This window comes from Pseudorasbora parva, chromosome 1 (assembly GCF_024679245.1).
Source record: "Pseudorasbora parva isolate DD20220531a chromosome 1, ASM2467924v1, whole genome shotgun sequence".
In the NCBI taxonomy this organism is placed as follows: Eukaryota; Metazoa; Chordata; class Actinopteri; order Cypriniformes; family Gobionidae; genus Pseudorasbora; species Pseudorasbora parva.
In genome coordinates this window covers 195,001-214,168 of record NC_090172.1, presented here as the reverse complement: position 1 = coordinate 214,168, position 19,168 = coordinate 195,001, and the positions used below count along the sequence as shown (strand labels likewise).

At 40.5% G+C, this 19,168-nt stretch overlaps 1 protein-coding gene across 1 annotated transcript in view; it reads left to right on the top strand.

Moving 5' to 3' along the window:
- The window catches only part of LOC137078818 (ELAV-like protein 2), a 41,155-nt gene that overhangs the window by 774 nt on the left and 21,213 nt on the right, over nt 1–19,168 (top strand). The gene's annotated exons all lie outside the window — the stretch shown is intronic.

The following is a 19,168-nucleotide window of genomic DNA, read 5'->3' as shown; positions in this document are numbered from 1 at the left end:
AAATTTAAGACAATTTCCCAGATTTTGTTAATTTTGTTTCTGAAGAAGTAAGAAAAAAAGATGTTTAATGTGACGGATGTATATTTACTGAGTAATTTAATATTTTGTAGTAAGGGGATTTTGACGGGTGTAAACTGGCTTTATAAAGATCGCTTCTCATTATTGTAATGTATTCCCACAGAGATGTGCAGGTTTATCAGGTTAATCTGATGACTTTAGCTCTCTTGAGGCAGTATAAACCAACAGTGAGCGTCCAGAAATGGGAAAAGCACTTGTGTTTGATCAAAGTTTGCTCACCTGTAACTCATTTTGAAGAACTTTATGTCCTTTTAGAATCATAAAACACTTTTTACTTTTGTTTCCTTAATTGTTAAGGCTCATTAATTCCCGAAGATCTCAATGTGGCTCTGAGTAAACTGGTGCACATTTTCAAAGGCCAAACATTTTTTTGAACCAAAACTAGAAATGTATCTTGTTTTAAAATTTACATTTCTTTTAGATGGCACATTTAGAAAGCAATTGTGTATCAATGCTATTTTCTAGGGGTGTGCACGAATATTCGAATCGTCGAATATTCTCTCTGTAATTAACATTCGAAAGCTAAAAATACTATTTGAATTTTACTGCGTTGTAGGGCTGGGCGATATGGCCAAAAATTCATATCCCGATATAGCTCATTTGATATCCCGATAACGATATAGCAGTTTTTTCTGTTAATTCAGTTTCTGAATAGTCTATACAAAATTGCAATGTGGAAATGCAGTTTGAAATGATATACAAAACAAATAAAGGTAGTATGGACTACATTTTTATTTTATTTAGAACCTTTTTTTCAAGCAAGACTGTTGGTAAAGTTAACACCTGCCTAGGGATGTTAACCGATGACCGTTTGGCCGATGGCTGACCGTATCAACATTAACCGATCAAAGTTGTCGGTTGAAAAAAAAAGAAGTGATCTCTAAGTTAGGCTATTATACAGTGGGCTAAACGCTACTACAGGTGGCCGTCTCATTCCAAAAGCTTTATGTGTGAAGTGAACATATCCCTCGCACTCAATATTTCATAACTCGCCTGTTTGTACTTAATAAACCAATAAAAACATTTGACGCGAGGTCACAGCGTTTGGGTTTGCTACTATTTTCCCATACTGTGCCTGTAAGTGTAAAAGTATTAAATATATCTCTACACGTCTGCAGGGCTCGGCGTTAGGCCTGTTCGTGTGCTTCTCCTTCAGTAAATCGCTCGCTCACTTGGCAGTAAAACATTTACTTATCCAGAAAGCATATGCAGTGTGTGTTGTAAACGGGGATGGAAGTTAGCACCAGCCAAATGTGGCTGATTTTGAGTTGTGGCGGGGAAATAATAATAGTAGTATACGGTTTATACACCTCTTTGTACACTTTATTGCATGAGTGCTGCCGTATGTCCGAACATGAGCAGCCATAACCCGCTTGTAGAGCAAAACTTGCGCTTAAATGGACAAACTCACAGCAGAAGTGTGTCAGCATGTCCATCTTGATGAGTGTTCTGGCAGATATAGTCTGAATATGCCTGAAGAGATCTTCATACAGTCGAGAAAGACCACACACATCCCTGCATTAGCTCTTAAAGGGCCAGTAGCCGTCACTGCTCTTAGGGCTGGGCGATATCTCGATATTTAAAATATATTGAGATATTTTTTTAAACTCGATATGGATTTGGACATATCGTATATATTGTTTATATTGCATGCTGATTCTGCCACTTTGCTTGTTTGGCTTCTCTGTGCTTTTGTTCCCCCGCCCCTCGCGTGTCGTCTCATTGAACGCGGCGGCGTCCGCAACCAGGTGAGGATTAGTTATCATGTTGACGTGTTCTTCAATAATCAGTTAAGAGTAGGGTTGGGCATGGAGAACCGGTTCCAACTTGGAACCGTTTAAAAAAATAACGATTCCATTGGAATCGTTTAGAAAATTTATTTTCGGTTCCGATCATCGGTTCCAAGCACGCAAGTTTTGGTTACCATGGCCACCTGATTTCCGGTGCTTGCGCCCCCGCTTGTTCTTTTAGCCATGGAAGCCCGGTAAGCGGCTCTGAAGTGTGGATTTATTTCACTTTTAACCCTCTGGTGCTCCTCGTTTAGGGGTTACATTGGTTGTCTTCCCGGTCATAAGTGACCGGACACCTAAAAATTAAACTTCTCCACCCCAGTCAAACCAATGCAATTTATTTTTCTTCAATAATATTTTTTCTTTTTAATTTTGTATTTTGAGATGATTTGATGGTATTTTTTAATATTTATGCAATAATTATTGTCTATTTTTGCCATTTAAAATTATAAAATATTTATTTTTTAAATATATATATATATATATATATATATATATATATATATATATATATATATATATATATATATATATATATATATATTTTTTTTTTATTTGCAGTATTTAAGGTTAAAATAGAGACTAGGCCTTCAAAAAAAAAAAAAAATTGAAGACAGATTAGCGCCCTCTTTTGGAATTATTTAGGAAATTATGCAGCCATGGGTGTAATCCACTAGAGGTCTCTATGGAGGGGCTTGTGAATTCCCAAGTTCACTTTTCAACACATTTAATATTTTTTTTAGCTGGATTTGAATAAATATATAAAAATAATCAAATACTATTTTTATATTATTACTTTTTTTTAGAAATGGTGATTTTTTTTTTTCTCTTTTTTTTTCTTTTTTTTCTTTTCTGTGAATTTGTGTTTTTGCAGATTTCCCATTCATTTCCTATGGCAAGTGGGAGTATTTTTTTTACAACCACTTAGCATGCTCGAATCATGCCCTCAATTTTTTTGTGTGTTTACATACCTAATGTTAGAAAAGTCACCAAGTTTCATGTCATTCTGACGAAGATGTGATTTTTAATAATTCAAAATGTGGTTCATAGGTTCAGTTTTTCATGTGTGTGTATAAAGCCCTATTCGGACGGGATTAGATTAACATGGGGGTAAAGTCATTTTACCTCAGGACGTCTGTAATATTAATGGCCAGGGGAAAGACATCTCAGTAAAACTAGCAGAAGTGGGAGGAGTAACTCGCTTTACGCACCTCCTTGACGTCATGTGCGTATGACGTTACCGTTATAACGTGAGCAAACACAACCTGAGCGCCAGTCTGAACTCCGTCTCCAATATATATCTGTGTGTTTTAATAAACAGTTAGGTCCAGTCTAACGATTCTGATTGGATTATGTTGGTAATAGACACTTTCCTAGAGCTAAAATGTGTTGTGCCTCTAATAAGTGCTTTTGATCTTCTTTTTGCTTTAAATGATATGCGGATAATACTGGACACTCGCCACAGATCTGTCCCACCACCTACAACACAACCGAATGCTTCAAGCGCCTCCAAGGTCGCAAAATGCGCTTTTGTTTTTTACTTTTAAACAGGAAATGACAGAGTTTTACCTCACATTTTTACAGCAGGTCTATTCGAACGGGATTAGTTTTACCTGAGGTCATTTTTCCGGACCTTTTTACAGAAGGTAAAAGTCTCGGTAATCTTTACTGACATTGTCCGTAATGATTACTGAGATGGCACATTCGGACGGGACTAAAATCACCGAGAACCTCTGGTAATAATTACTTTACCCCCATGTCCCCATGTTAAACTAACCCAGTCCGAATAGGGCTTAAGTGTGTGTGTGTGTGAGTGGATGTGTCAATATCACACTCCTGATGTTTTAGTGTCACCCCTTTACTGCTGTGTACTTTTTTTCAGCATTGTGGCCGATTTGTAGATTGTACACACAAATATCCTGCAAATATTTGTGTTTTTGCAGATTTCCCATTCATTTCATATAGGGGTCATTTTTGACCAAAGAGCACAAGTGGAAGTAATTTTTTTATGACCACTCAGCATGCCCGCATAATGCCCTAATTTTTTTGTGTGTGTTTACATACCTAATGCTAGAAAAGTCACCAAGTTTTATAATTTTCAGATGAAGCTGTGATTTTTTAATGTGGTTCATAGGTTAAATTTTTCATAGGTGTGTGTGTGTGTGTGTGTAAGTGTGCGTGTGTGAGTGGATGTGTCAGTATCACACTCCTGATGTTTTAGTGTCACCCCTTTACTGCTGTGTACTTTTTTTCAGCATTGTGGCCGATTTGTAGATTGTACACACAAATATTCAGAGAATTTTTGTATTTTTGCCGATTTCCTATTCATTTCCTATGGTCGGTCATTTATGACCGAAGACAATGAACGTTACTTTTTTTTTAATGACCAATTAGCATGCTCGAATCATGACCCCAATTTTTTTGTGTGTTTACATACCTAATGCTAAAAAAGTCACCAAGTTTCATATCATTCTGATGAAGCTGGGCTTTTTAAAATTTTAAAACAGAAAATGTTTCGGTCAGAAATGACCGAAGAGCACCAGAGGTTTAAAAGCCTGGGTCGGCTCAGTGCAATAGTGTTGTCAAAAATATCGATACTGAAATATCTAAAAATATACAATAGCCTGCTCAGTTTCTACTAGGGCTGAACGATATTCTGTTTTAACATCGACATCGCGATGTGCGCGTGTGCGATAGTCCCATCACCGGAACATGCGATGTGAAGGGTAGTAGTATTTTTTTTTACGGTCTATGGTAGTAGCCCGTAAACGCGAGTTTGTTGCTGGAGTGACATGCACGTTCCTCATGCCTGCACAGTGATTGGTCTGCTGTGCCGCTACTTACCGCTCACGGCCAAACATTCACTGCTAAAATGCGTGACGACAAGGATCCGAATAGGGGGAAAAAAAGGTTCGTACCAGAAATTATCTTTTTGGGACTATTTTGGCTACATAAAGGAGGATGTTGAACAAAAAGAGGTACTGCATGGAGTGTTTTGTGGCCACAAAACTAGAAAACACCACCCATTTGTCTGTCAATCACTTAAAACGGCACCACAAAGCTCTTTACGACGAATACAAAGCAGGGCTCGACATTAACGCTCGTCCGGGACATGTGGGTGTTTTGAAGGGACAAAGGAAAGAGAACTTTACTTGCCCGATGGACAAGAGCCGGATTAAAACACAAAATAACTAGCGAATCACCAAAATGCAAGAATGTTTGTGCATTAGTTTAGTGTAAGTGGCGATCGATAGTGGATAATAATGTAATGAACAGACGATAATAAGGTGGCGCTGTTGACGCTCGATCAGCCTCTCGAGGAGAAATCACAACACTAGAGCGTTTTCCTGAAGACCATCACGACTGAAAATGACACTGATTTCATATGACAGCTCCATAAACAACCAATTAACATTCACTTAAAGTCACTTACATTTTAGATGCAATACTGAGTGTTTTTGTTTTATTTCAGCAGTGAAAATCGTTCACAGCAGAACCGTAACGCGTCTCAATCACAGCAACGAGTGTTACTGAACGATTCAGCGTTTGAATGAATCGTATGAATGAACGACTCAGTGACTCACTCATTAAGACGGTCACCTGCTGCCCCCTACTGGAGGTTTAGTTTCATGTTTACACACTTTCCAACATTTCTTTTTGTCACTTGTAATGAAGCTTGCTTATCACTGAAATTATTATTATTACGGAATGGTAATTATTGACTTTAGCCTGGATTGATGGCTCTCAATATCGCAATATATCTCGTTGGGGGAAAAAATATCGGAATGTAATTTTTTTCCAATATCGTGCAGGCCTAGTTTCTACAGTATGGATCCCAGCTCCTCTCCTCTCCTCTCCTCTCCTCTCCTCTCCTCTCCTCTCCTCTCCTCTCCTCTCCTCTCCTCTCCTCTCCTCTCCTCTCCTCTCCTCTCCTCTCCTCTCCTCTCCTCTCCTCTCCTCTCCTCTCCTCTCCTCTCCGACCCGACCCGACCCGACCCGACCCGACCCGACCGACAGCGAGTTGACGCGCAGCCGCATATTCTCATTCAGCCGGTTAACCCTCTGAACACGGTGAATGCGCGTTCTGCGGGACTTTTCCTTACGACAGCGTGTTAGTGTGTGTGATCGGTCTGAATTTCGCGCGGGATTGCACATAATCCTACGAATCCCTCAGATTTCAGGCTCACATCTGAAGCGCAAACACACACATAGCCTACCGTAATAAAGCCGCCCCTGACATACAAGTGCAAATATTTGCATCTTTTTCCAGCTTATTATTGGTCAAATACGCTCAGTGCACATTTTGAAGAGTATTAATGTAAACAACGTCGTAAACTGTGAAGGAAGGAAGAAATGAAGAATGAGTAACAGGAGACGTGTTCAGGATCCATGAGTGCGGCAGCTCTTAAAGGGACAGCAGTCATTTGTTATTCAAAGTCAAACTACAAAAAGACAAACGATCACACTGCTCTCGACTGATCAACTTGTGTAACTTTAATGGTTTTATATGAAACTATTTAATTTTTTGCAAAAAACATAATCCAATGCTATTTTAAATTTAATTAGCCACTGCATTTTTTAATTCAGTTTCTTACCTGAATGTTAGACCTACCTGAAAAAATAAAGCAGTCTATTTAATTTATATATTTTATTCTATTGTATGTATTTGTGCTATTTTTTGTAATATGTTTAATTGTTCTTATTTAATTACTGTTTAGTAGTCTTTTTAAATTCAATTAACCATTCGAAATCAAGCTTACTTGTGCTGTGTGTAAGCTATTGCAACACAATTACCCCGTTGTAAAAAATACATTTAGTTAGCAAATATTTGTGAGAGAATTTTAATAGTAATTGATCGATGTTTATATTGGAGAAAAAGCTTAAACGCTTGATCATATAAAGTGATCTGTTCAGAAGAACTTTTTGATTGCCTAGACTTTCAAAAGACAGACAAAAAAAATAATTATATAAAAAATATCTAATTGACAGTATATGCAGCGTTTCCCCCCGTGGTATTGATAATAGCGTTGAATATCGATGTGACACGTTTTGACTCCACCCCTCAAAGAATCGGAATCAAGAATCGAAAAGAACCTGAATCGAAAGTAAGAATCGGAATCAGAATCGTTCAAATCAAAACGATGCCCAACCCTAGTTTAGAGACCATGATTTTCCTTCTAACACAACTGCTTGCTAAAATTCATAAAGAAATATTAATGTTCACTACTGGTGCGAGACGTGGTCGCAATCATGCCAGTTTATGATTCATGTCTAACTGATCGCATAGTTTTCAGTTAAAATGTCAAAATGATCGCATATTATTTGAAAACATTTAGAAATTATTGCAATGTTATTATTATTTTGTCATCTTTATCACAGGATTATGATGAATAGGTCTATTCATGTTTTAACCAAGAGGGAAATGCGAGGCCTCCCGGGTGTCCGGAGACACGCGGTGCTCTTCTGTAGGTTGTGCTGTAGCCGTCGTAGTATAGCCGACCTTCTGATGTTCATATTTACTTCTGTAACTGGAAAAGAAGGGAATATCGGCTCGTGTGTAGCCTACATGATCCGCATGATCAGAAGGGTTTTGATTCGTCTTTTGAAAGCATGAAATGAATGAAAAGATGGCTATATGTAGGCCTATTATTTTTTATTTTACAGTTAAATTATTATTATTTATGCTATCAGAGAGTTTTTTTTGTGTGTGTGTGTGTGTCACAAACGCACTCTGTTCCTTCATGAACTGACTACCTCTTTGCACGTCAATAAAAAAAAGGGAATTTGTGGTATTTGGCATTTGTTTTTGCTGTAGTTTTTGGGGGTTATTTTTCTTGTAAAGATATCGAGATATATGTTTTTCTCCATATCGCCCAGCCCTAACTGCTCTGTTTAATGTCAAGCAAAAGATCACTCGCCGCTCTTGATTGAATAGCTTTTGTAAGTAGGGGGGCTGGGACAGTATGTTTTTTTTTTTTTTACCGCAGTTGAAAAGCAAGAAATTCCCGCGATTCAGTGGTAAACCGCTTTTAAACCCGTGATATTTATAACAAACCCAAAGAAATAGACTTGCACCAGGCGTTGCGCCGCGCCCCCTCTTGCGCGTCATGTTGAGTGCCACACAATCTTCTTCTATAGTTTGCTCTGTAAATTAAATTGAGAGTATAACTAATGCGTATGTTATTTTAAATGCTGTACTGTATTCCAGATATATATAGCCTACATTAGGGCTGCACGATATTGGAAAAATTACATTGCGATTATTTTTTCCCCCAACGAGATATATTGCGATATTGAGAGCCATCAATCCAGGCTAAAGTCAATAATTACCATTCCGTGATATTAATAATTTCAGTGATAAGCAAGCTTCATTACAAGTGACAAAAAGAAATGTTGGAAAGTGTGTAAACATGAAACTAAACCTCCAGTAGGGGGCAGCAGGTGACCGTCTTAATGAGTGAGTCACTGAGTCGTTCATTCATACGATTCATTCAAACGCTGAATCGTTCAGTAACACTCGTTGCTATGATTGAGACGCGTTACGGTTCTGCTGTGAACGATTTTCACTGCTGAAATAAAACAAAAACACTCAGTATTGCATCTAAAATGTAAGTGACTTTAAGTGAATGTTAATTGGTTGTTTATGGAGCTGTCATATGAAATCAGTGTCATTTTCAGTCGTGATGGTCTTCAGGAAAACGCTCTAGTGTTGTAATTTCTCCTCGAGAGGCTGATCGAGCGTCAACAGCGCCACCTTATTATCGTCTGTTCATTACATTATTATCCACTATCGATCGCCACTTACACTAAACTAATGCACAAACATTCTTGCATTTTGGTGATCCGCTAGTTATTTTGTGTTTTAATCCGGCTCTTGTCCATCGGGCAAGTAAAGTTCTCTTTCCTTTGTCCCTTCAAAACACCCACATGTCCCGGACGAGCGTTAATGTCGAGCCCTGCTTTGTATTCGTCGTAAAGAGCTTTGTGGTGCCGTTTTAAGTGATTGACAGACAAATTGGTGGTTTTCTTGTTATGTGGCCTAAGACACTCCATGCAGTACCCCTTTTTGGTCAACATCCTCCTTTATGTAGCCAAAATTAGGGCTGCCCGTTTTCAAGTTTTTCATTAACCGTTAACCGAGGCCCTTAGCGGTTAATACTCGGTTAACCATGGTGTGTGTCAGGGTTATTATTAGTTTATTAATTTGACGACCGCCATCTCCGTATAGTGAACGCGCCTAGTGAGAGAAATGCACATCATGGATTACATAATCAGAGAGTAGCCTTTTTCTTTTCGTTTTAAATTGTTAAAAGACATTTCAAGCTTTCTTAAGATCTATTTCATGTCTGTGAGGCCTACGCTGAGTTCGTTAAATTAGGATGAGATGCGCTCCAGTTCACGAGCAGTGCGAGTGTCCGCGAGGGCGCCGTCATGATTAGGGCATGTAACGTTAGTGAAATATGCAGCGGAGAACGATTCCCACAGCGTTTGACTCGCTCGTGGCGGAGCCTCTCCCGGCAGAGAGTTCAAGCATCTGTGGACTCGTCCCTTCAGCTCTGGCCATCTTGCTTTCAGTCCGCGATCAGCTTTTTTGTTTTCTTCATTACAGTTAAAGTAACGTCTGCTTTTCTCTAGTCATTCACAAGTTTATCACTTCAAACTTTCTCTCTTCTGATCCGTTATGCCCAGCGCGCGCGGCTCCCGCTCTGCTTCTGCCCTAATGCGACTGATAGTCCAGTGCGACGTGTGTTATTTTCCTCTTCATGACGCATATTTTGACTGATGCGACTCATACTCCGGAGCGACTTATAGCCTGAAAATGCGGTAAGCACTGCATTGCATTTGCATTTTGCCCCGTCACTCTCAATTTTAAAGTGCTCCCACGCTTTCTTTGCCCGCTTCATTGCCCGCTTAGAAAGCTGGTCATGACTTCTTCTTGTGGATATTACAAACGTCTGGGAGCGCTCTGGCGGTCTCTAGGGGTGCAAAAATATATTACAACTAAGTTCAAAGCACGTCATTGATGCCACTTAACCGAGCAAAATGTTTCACTCGGTTACACAATTTTTAACGGTTAATTGGTTAACCATGGACGCCCCTAGCCGAAATACTCCCAAAATGATGATTTCTGGTACAAACCTTTTTTTTTCCTCTTCGGATCCTCTTCGTCGCGCATTTTAGCAGTGAATGTTTGGCCGTGAGCGGTGCCCAGTGGACCAATCACAGTGCAGGCATGAGGAACGGGCATGTCACTCCAGCAACACACTGATGTTTACTGTGTGCTGCCGTTCTCTTCACACACCACGGGCTACGACCCTTCACACCGCATGTTCCGGCGATGGGACTATCGCACACGCGCACATCGCGATGTCGATGTTAAAACAGAATATCGTTCAGCCCTAGCCTACATTTTACAATAGTAAACGCTCAGACATCCATTTCATAAGCATGCGTGTTTATTTTCCGTTAGTGAAACAACACAGTCTACAGCCTGTAAAACATTTAAATGATTATAAGTAAATAATGGTAATCTTAAGAATATTTATAAATATTAGTTTTATAGCCTATTGCCCCTGGAGCTGCGTCCGATGCCGCTCTGCGCTTCGAGATGAATGTGGGACACGAGCTGGATATAGACATCGTCTCGAATAGCTTCGTCTTCATGTTTTCTCCTGATGTAAAGCATCACTTGCTGTAAAACATCGGAAGAGCGAGTTTTATCTTCCACAGGGTCAAGACATTTACCGTATTTTCGGCACTATAAGGCGCGCCCGATTATAAGGCGCACCTTCAATGAATGGCCTATTTTAAAACTGTTTTCATATATAGGGCGCACCCGATTATAAGGCGCACCTTCAATGAATGGCCTATTTTAAAACTGTTTTCATATATAGGGCGCACCCGATTATAAGGCGCACCTTCAATGAATGGCCTATTTTAAAACTGTTTTCATATATAGGGCGCACCCGATTATAAGGCGCACCTTCAATGAATGGCCTATTTTAAAACTGTTTTCATATATAGGGCGCACCCGATTATAAGGCGCACCTTCAATGAATGGCCTATTTTAAAACTGTTTTCATATATAGGGCGCACCCGATTATAAGGCGCACCTTCAATGAATGGCCTATTTTAAAACTGTTTTCATATATAGGGCGCACCCGATTATAAGGCGCACCTTCAATGAATGGCCTATTTTAAAACTGTTTTCATATATAGGGCGCACCCGATTATAAGGCGCATAGAATAGCCTAGAAACTACTGCAGTCAAACGTTGGACTGGGTTTGCGTTATGCATCCACTAGATGGAGCTGTGCTAAAGGGAATGTCAACAAAACGGTCAGACAAACTGACTATTCGCACGGAATTAGTATTATCTGGACCTCTGGTGATTTGTAATAATTGCAGAGGTTGTCTGTGATCTTAATCCCGTGCAAATCGGCCATGTCTGTAATTTGTAAAGCAAAAATTCCCCCGCAAATTACCTACCATATTTCGCCGAACACTGAGTCCTGTGATAATATTAGTCCCGTGCGAATCGACATCTCTGTGATTTGGCCAGGATTGGGCGGATCGTATATCATTTTTGCATGTTTTTTTTTCCTGTGCGCATTTCTATCAATTATCTTTCACGAAGAATGGAGGCTGCATTCATTATGCGCACCGTTATGAATTCCCACACGGATTATACTTTCACTTTTGAATGAGTACCAATTTGGGAGCAAATTGCTTGAATGGTGTGTTTAATATTAACATCAATACTATTCTTAATGAAAAACATAACAATAGAACAGTACAATGACAAGCTCGCTTAAATGGGCGCTTTTACATTTAGCTTTGAAACTCAATCTTCCGCCGTATAAGAATGAAATCTGACTCCTGCCGCTGGTCTGTGCTCAGGTCAGTTTTTAATTGTAGCATGTTCTCTAACTGAACGAAATAATTTGTATTACTATAAAACTATCAAAACGATATCGATACGACTGTTTATGATTTCATACAGCTATAACGAAAAAACATTTACAAGTTCTGACATCATATCCGGGAGAAGTCAGTAAAATCGAGTAACATTACAGGGTTTGCTTATCACGTGTGTGTGCCGCTGCCACGCAAAACTCAGATGTGGGGGAGAAATTTCTAAATCACAGAAATCCCAGATACTAATCCCATGCGAATATTGCTTAAGTCAAACTTTATTAAGCGTTCTGACAACTCCATTCACTCCCATGGTAACGTTGTTCAAACGCCGATGTGCATATTAACAATATCTCCCAGCCGTGGTCATCTTTTGGCAGTTGCTGCGAGGCGGTAGTACGTTTGCGTATGGAGAGATTACGTCTTTTCAGAAAACGAAAGCACTAAGAAGGACTGCCTCGAAATTCATTGATGTTCATGCCCCGTAGTATGCTGTTGCCTTCATTCAGATAGTGACTGTAGAGACGCGGACGCGTGTTTTTATTGGTTTTTCATACTGAAACATTTTGACTGAGCGCCTTGATCCATATATAAGGCGCTCCGGATTATAAGGCGCACTGTCGGTTTTTGAGAAAATGAAAGGCTTTTAAGTGCGCCTTATAGTGCGGAAAATACGGTAGGCTATGTGTGATTATGCATTGCTAGAGAAAACTAAAGTAAAACCGCTGCGTGCACGGGAACAGTGCTATTCAAATAAACTTGACGCGCCTCAAGTCTAATAACAAGCACAAACTGGGTTAAATCAAATTTCGTCCAGTGTTTTCCACAGTAAAGATGTGACCGGTGTAATAGACTTAAAGGGTCATGAAACCCCAAAACACTTTTTTTGAGATGTAAACAGATATGTATAGGCTGCACATAGGGCTGCAGCTATCGATTCTTTTTGTAATCCATTAATCTACCACTTAATCGATCGATTAATCGGATAATAATTACTTTTTCTTTATTAAAGAGCAATAAGAGACAATAAGACGGGTATCTTAAAATTAATATCTAATTTGTCTTCTTTTTAGAAAAATTAAGTTTTTGCTGAAATTGCATACATTAATAACTGTGAAACTAAACAATTTTAATGCATACAATTGCCATATTATATTAAATAAAAATCTATTTCAAATTACTTTAAAAAGGTAAACATAGTTCAATCTAAAACTAAACCTACAACCAATACATCTAAATAGTAGTAATATAAATAACAATAATGCCAATATAAATAATATAAATATTATATAAATTCTAAATAATATCAATATTCTAATATTCTATAAATAATATAAATAACTAAACATTGTATTTATGTTGTGCAACTTAACTTTCATGTATCAGCTTCAGCTCAGGCATGACATAAGCATTTACTGTCTTATTTACTCCTTTACTGAAGCAAAACGTATTGGACAGGTTAACCTGGAACAAGAGATGTGCGGATCAGCTCTATCGTCCCCGAATCAGCTGTTAGAAGCAAACCATCCACCCGCACCCGATCGTCACAACTTCAAATCCTCCGTGTTAAGCGCAATGCTATCGTTTACATAAACCAGGGTCGACAACCTATACATCACACGGAGGAATAACCGCTAGAACGTGATCAAACGCGAGATATGTTTAATTCAGTTAAAGTACATCACACATGCTGATCTTTTGAGCTAATCATTCATCATTGTAACACAGCTTGTTTTAAGTTAGTAGCTATAAATATGATTAAAGTGTGATTAAATTACACAAATCAATGAAAGCACGCAGCTCTGAGCTCTGAAAGCACGAGCGCTGCTCATCACACACACGCACACGCGCGTTACAGCTTGTTCTGATGTTAGTTGCGCCTAGTATTGAGAACATCTAATGGTGCATTTCGAAGATTTTATCAAGTAGGATATATAAAACCTCATTAAAGATTTCACACACATCACAATGACGGTGATCCATGTGCAAAGCTGCAAACTCCATCGAGTTCATGTGTTTGGAGTTGCTCGTATCTCCTCAGCTGACGCGTGAACTGCCGCAAATGAAACTTAAATGTTCAGCGTCGCATCCTGAAGCTCAACACACAGTTTTCTTCATTTAAAAACAGCGATATTAAATGATATTACCAGTGCTGATGCCTGCCTGCTCTCTCTCTCTCACATTGCGGTCTTTGATCTCGACATGAGCTGAAAACGAAAGTTAAAGAACGACGCGCATTCATTGCGTTTTAGCGTGATATGAGAGTTCTGCGTCTTTATTACAGTTTTTCTCGATTGCTTAAACACATTTCTTGAAACTATGCCTCATATTCTCAAAACTATAAACACAAATCCATAACGTCTCACCCAGTTTCCCAAACAACCTATTTTCAGGTCAAAATGAAGCTCTACACTCAAAACCATTCACTCTTGCTGAAAAACCAAACTTTGCCCTCAGACAAGACACACAAGCCCTCAAAATCACACACACTACAACATAGTCTAACACACTGGTGCAATAAATTCAAAACAACATTTCCAAAACTGGTAAGTTATGTTACTTGTGGTTCCCCTCCTCACAAACCTTTTCACATGATGAACAAAAGACACAACCAATGGATACATTGGCACATTTTTATTCATTCATTTATACTACACAGTACAAAAAAAAAAAAAAAAAAAATTGTATTCCGCCTCAGCCTCCCGTCTTTGGTCTGGGTCAGGCCAGAGAATCTCATCCACATCACAGGCTATATTAGCCCTAGCCTGGCAGCGGGGGTAAAATCCTCTTGCATGCCTGATCCACCCCTGTCACGCATCTACTGACACATGGCCTGGGCGAGGTGAACAAGCATATAAGGTTCTTGATCATACACTTTCCACTAGTGTTGTAGTCAAGACCACCTAAACCGAGACCAAGACAAGACCAAGACTTTGAAGGGCCGAGACCGAGTCAAGACCAAGACCAGTGCATGTCCCCACACTTATGATAAAATGTGGAATATGAATATGATTGGCACTTCTCTCGTATGATCAACTAAACTGGCTCTAATTTCATCCGAGACTGCTTGTCTTCCTCCTCCTTCTTCTCCACCACATCCTCTTCCTCTCCCTCCTCCTTCATTATGTCCTCTTCCTCTCCCTCCTCCTTCACCACGTCCTCTTCCTCTCCCTCCTCCTTCACCATGTCCTCTTCCTCTCCCTCCTCCTTCACCATGTCCTCTTCCTCTCCCTCCTCCTTCACCATGTCCTCTTCCTCTCCCTCCTCCTTCACCATGTCCTCTTCCTCTCCATCCTTCTTCACCATGTCCTCTCCCTCCTCCTTCACCATGTCCTCTTCCTCCTCCTTCACCATGTCCTCTTCCTCTCCCTCCTCCTTCACCATGTCCTCTTCCTCTCCATCCTTCTTCACCATGTCCTCTTCCTCTCCCTCCTTCTTCACCATGTCCTCTTCCTCTCCCTCCTCCTTCACCATGTCCTCTTCCTCTCCATCCTTCTTCACCATGTCCTCTTCCTCTCCCTCCTCCTTCACCATGTCCTCTCCCTCTCCATCCTTCTTCACCATGTCCTCTCCCTCCTCCTTCACCATGTCCTCTTCCTCTCCCTCCTCCTTCACCATGTCCTCTTCCTCTCCATCCTTCTTCACCATGTCCTCTTCCTCTCCCTTCTCCTTCACCATGTCCTCTCCCTCCTCCTTCACCATGTCCTCTTCCTCTCCATCCTTCTTCACCATGTCCTCTTCCTCTCCCTTCTCCTTCACCATGTCCTCTTCCTCTCCATCCTTCTTCACCATGTCCTCTTCCTCTCCATCCTTCTTCACCATGTCCTCTTCCTCTCCATCCTTCTTCACCATGTCCTCTTCCTCTCCATCCTTCTTCACCATGTCCTCTTCCTCTCCCTCCTCCTTCACCATGTCCTCTCCCTCCTCCTTCACCATGTCCTCTTCCTCTCCATCCTTCTTCACCATGTCCTCTCCCTCCTCCTTCACCATGTCCTCTTCCTCTCCATCCTTCTTCACCATGTCCTCTCCCTCCTCCTTCACCATGTCCTCTTCCTCTCCCTCCTCCTTCACCATGTCCTCTCCCTCTCCATCCTTCTTCACCATGTCCTCTCCCTCCTCCTTCACCATGTCCTCTTCCTCTCCCTCCTCCTTCACCATGTCCTCTTCCTCTCCATCCTTCTTCACCATGTCCTCTTCCTCTCCCTTCTCCTTCACCATGTCCTCTCCCTCCTCCTTCACCATGTCCTCTTCCTCTCCATCCTTCTTCACCATGTCCTCTTCCTCTCCTTCTCCTTCACCATGTCCTCTTCCTCTCCATCCTTCTTCACCATGTCCTCTTCCTCTCCATCCTTCTTCACCATGTCCTCTTCCTCTCCATCCTTCTTCACCATGTCCTCTTCCTCTCCATCCTTCTTCACCATGTCCTCTTCCTCTCCCTTCTCCTTCACCATGTCCTCTCCCTCCTCCTTCACCATGTCCTCTTCCTCTCCATCCTTCTTCACCATGTCCTCTCCCTCCTCCTTTACCATGTCCTCTTCCTCTCCCTTCTCCTTCACCACGTCCTCTTCCTCTTCCTCCTCGACCGCTTCCTTCATTTCTTTGTGGATCCATTGTTCCAAATCTCAAATGAACTGACTCTGGCACTTTTATGTATCTTGAAAGTTCTGATTGATGTGTGTTAAATTTTGACTTTTAGTGTTTTCACCTGGGTAATTGTGTGCTAATTGAGCTGAAACTATGCTGACTTGAGTGAACAATATTGAATGCTAGTGCTTTCTAAATGACCACATGGTCTAGGCAATGAGAAATTAAGGGATTAGTGTGTAGAGTTTTGCAGTGACAGTTGAACAAATCTGACTCATGTGTCAAAACAGGGAATAGTGTTTATAGTTTAGTGAAATGGGTGTGCTTTCTGATAAATGGCATTATGGTTTTGAAATTTTAGTTCAAAAGCCTGTTTGTAGTGTTTAAGCAATCGAGAAAAACTGTAAAATCAACATATTAACGATTTCTCTCATCCACCTGCAATGTTTGGGATGTTTACGCACCTGAACCGCGGATATAACCGCAATCCGCTCATACTCCGAGTCCTTACACAAAAAATGTCTTTCTGCAACATCTGTGTGTAGTTAAATGGACTAAGCGAAGCGTCGAGGCAGATGATTTTGCCTCGAGGATATTTTTGATTCGATTAACTCAAGTTACTCGATGAATCGTTTCAGCCCTAGCGTGAAGCGATCTGAGGAGATTAACCGCTGTCCTGTGACGGACGCGTGCAGACAGGCAACACATCGCTAGTCCTAAACGGCAGTTCACAAAGAGTCAATGCGTCCGTCGCAGTGAAAGGGGAAATAACACAAGGTAATGAGATGCACGTTGAACTTCTTTTAACTTAAGCTCACTGTTTTAGAATGCCGTTTCTTACGCGACGAGAGACGCGGGCGCAAAAGTCAGCAACTATAGTAGCACGTACTAGCCTACTGTGCGTCAGGGCTGTCAATCTTCCTCCATTATCCCATTCGAACTTCATTCATTGTTTTTTTTTAATATTCGAATTATATCGAATTATTCGCATCATTAGTCACACACATCCCCTGGCCTCAAATTTCACTCTTTCATTTAAACACATCTTAGAGGGATCTTGAACAAGTATTTTGTCACTGTTGATCGAAAATACAAACTTACCCAAACAAATTAGCATTAAAGAAATGTAGAACAAAAGTAAACCAAAGTGCGCTGCTTAAGTGTGTAACACGTAACGACACTAACATTAGGCTATAATAATCATCATGGGCAAGTTGGGTGCTAAAGGTTGTTGGCCAAAAACACAAGGCGATCTACGTTTTCTGGATCTAGTGCAGAGCGTTTTTTATTTACTATAATCCCCGCCGTGGAGAAAACCCTTTCTGGTCTAACTGAGGTGCCTGGGATGCTCAAGTAGCGTCGTGCCAGCTGGGCAGTGTGAGAGTACTTAGACCCTGATCATGTCTTCCACCACGACAGTGGATCGCCGTCTGTGGGTAGCGGGGTCTCACTCTCGTAGATCAGCATTTCTTGTTGCAACATATTGCCAATGTCCAAGGTAGGCTTACCACCCCATGCGTCTGCGGCTGCGCCTTGGAGATAAACATTCCCAAAAAGATCGCCCATAGCACTGAGAGCGGTTTTCTCCTTGCACTGTGTCCCCTTCGCCATGGCTGCTCCCTCCTCATCTTCCTCATAGCTTTCTCCCGCAATCGCGATCAGCTCCACTTTTACTTTCTCACGTACTTCGGGTCGAGGTAGCTAGCGGTATTAAGCAGCATGAGTGCGTCTTCGTTGTGACTGTATCGCTTCTCAAGATCCGTTGAGATCTTAGTTTTCATTTCAGTGAGTGCTGCCGAATCGCCGATGGATGGCTTGAGATGTGACAAAAGCACATACTTTAGGGGGAGCGGCTGATGCTGTTGGGAATCGCAAGCAATTTGTTACCACACGTTCGTTAAAGATAGTCAACAAATTAATTTTTTTTATTGTTTTTTTAAACCCATTCGAATAGTAGTTTTAACATTTGATTAGTATTAATTTTTTTAATATTCGAATTAGGGATGTCAATTTTCACAAATTCCCATGATCGATCGTCGTTTAAATTAACGATCAATTAATCGATTAATCGTTAACCATAATACTAAAATATGCGTGCACAGCAGTGGCTTATAGCCGACAGCATGACAGGATGTGCAAATGCTGCTCAAAATGCCATGTTCACCAAATGAATGAGAGGGATTTTTTATCTAAACAAAGGGCTATGGGACTGTAAAATAAGTCGATGTTATTTATAATTTAATTAAATGACTTATTTAATAACCAAATATAACCTGTAATACAACACGAACGCCGCCTCAGATCTGATATTCAGAATTTGTGGACGCACTTGCAAGAGCAACGTGCTGAAACGTCACCTAAACCCAATTAATTCAAAACGATTTATTAAAATATTGTTTTCATTAATGTTATGTAATGTGACAGTCCCAATCATAGTTATTATTAGTCGTGCGTTGCTGTTTGAACAGCGCGAGCTGAAGCCGATGCGCTGAATCAACACTGGTAAGTTACACTGAAGCTCTTTGCTAGCGCGGTATTTAACTCAACAAAAAGCTTCCTATATGAGATTAATCAGATTTATATGAAGTTAACAAAATATTTCAAATTATATATCTTCACAAAATGATGCGAATGCACAAGTGAACTTGAATTGAGTTAGGCTTGGGCGGTATCCAAATTTTGATACCGTCAAACCTCCTCCCTATTTTACCTCGGTATACGGTATTACCGTGAATAATTAAAACATTATGATGTAAGGCTCAGACAGCGTCAACAAACTGTTGGCTTGGCTTATATATATA